Genomic DNA, 2,072 nt, shown 5'->3' on the forward strand with positions numbered 1-2,072 from the left:
AATAATAGAAACAATATCTTCTTTCCAGATTGAATAAAAATATTTACCTAGAATTATCTGGGTATGTGCACAAAGCTTCATCCTGACTTCAGTACCTAATGGTCAACAGCCACCTGTTATTATCCTTGACTCCCCAAACACTAGCACAATGCTATTGGCAACAATGCAAGCTGAGGGTGGCCAACCAGAATAAAGGAGTGTGTGTGTGTGTGTGTGTGTGTGTGTGTGTGTGTGTGTGTGAGTAGGAAGAGTTGGCTTAACTGCCCAGTAGGATCCACATCTCCTGAGAGATTGTTAGAATGCAGAGTCTCAGGTGCCACCCCAGACCTCCCTTACCAACATCTCAATTTTAATAAGATGGCAAGATGATCTGCGCACACCTTAGGATTTGAACACTACTTAGAGCATCAGTGCATTGTCAGAGTAGGAGACATTCCTGGCACCAATTGTCTTTTTCAGCCTGGGAATGTTCAGCTTTTACAATGAAAACTGAGGTTGACTAACTCATCTCTGCCCTATTTGACATCAATAGTCATGTAAAAGGCTACCAGTGTTTGAACAGTATACCACACTGTGAATATCCTCACACCTTTCCTTTCATTTCCCTTTCCCCAGGTAAATGGGGAAGCCCCCAAAGAAAAGCAGATTTCACAGCTATTAGTCCAGTTTCCTAACCATTATGCACATGTGTGTGTGTGTGTGTGTGTTTAAATCGGAGTCACTGAAAAGTGTAGAAGCTATGACTAAAATTGGGCTTCATGTGTACAATACATTTGGGCCCTATTATTTTATGCAATGGAAAAAATTGTAGCCATGATGTATGGTTAACATGGCATGAATTTTATCAACATATTTAGCCATAAATACCAATAATAAGTATAGTGATACTTATGGTTGTCACTACATGCCTTTGGCAACTGTTAAGCCATAGGCGAAGAAAGAAAATGTGGGTAACAAAGAATAAAAGAGAGAAATAGAAGTAAAGAAAAGAACAAAATGAGAGGTAGTCTTGTTTTGCACAATAATATAAGCATAATATATAATTTTTAGAATGCTTTAACGATGACCCTGATTGGCTAACCATGATATCTGGATTCAGACAGATCAGGATTTGAAACTCACTTCTGTTTATTCACTGCATGTTCATTAATGTCTCTTTCTCGGCTTCCTTCATTGTGAGACATGATTTTATATATATATATATACACACACACAGTTCAGAGTTGATTTAAAAGATAAATGTATAGAAAGTACACGTCACAGTGTATAACATAAAATAAGGGCTCAATTAAATAGAGACTCTATAATTATAATTTGACTCATGTATTTCCTGTATATTTTATTTGATCTTCAGAAATTAATTTATTAAGAAGGCATACACCACCACTCGTAAAATGAATGAGGTTGGCTTCAGAGCGTCAGGAGAAGTCATCAGTCTATAAAGCTTCTTGAATTAAAGCTGGCATTTGACAGTCATGTAAAAAAGATAGTAATTGACATGAGTATTTTAATTCCAAAAAATTTATTCAACATTTTTCTGGCAACATACCGAAACTGCAATTTGGTATCTTCATTCTCTAACTGAACAAATTCCTTAATTGTGATGCCATTGATTGATTACTTCATTAATAGTGAAGAAAAAGAGATTATATGTATGTGCAGTTAGCTGCCACAAAGAACAGTAAAATAATCATAATAAAGTGACTATTTCTCATTGATAGTCAAAGACAAACAGAATATAAGGTAGTCTTCTGAACATCACCATCCCGCCTGATTGGGTGGTGGCACAGTGGATAGAGTGTCAGACTGGGATGTGGAGGACCCAAGTTTGAAGCCCCAAGGTCATTGGCTTGATTTCAAGCTCATCTGGTTTGAGCAAGGGGTCACTCGGTCTGCTGTAGCCCTCCAGTAAAGGCACATATGAGAAAGCAATCAATGAACAACTAAGATGCCACATGAAGAATTGATGCTTCTCATCTCTCTGTCTTCCTATCTGTCTGTCCTTCTCTCTGTCTCTGTCACACACACAAAAAAAAATTGTGAGATGAACATCACTGTCCCACTGAGGAGGC

Source organism: Saccopteryx leptura, chromosome 5 (assembly GCF_036850995.1).
Source record: "Saccopteryx leptura isolate mSacLep1 chromosome 5, mSacLep1_pri_phased_curated, whole genome shotgun sequence".
NCBI lineage: Eukaryota > Metazoa > Chordata > Mammalia > Chiroptera > Emballonuridae > Saccopteryx > Saccopteryx leptura.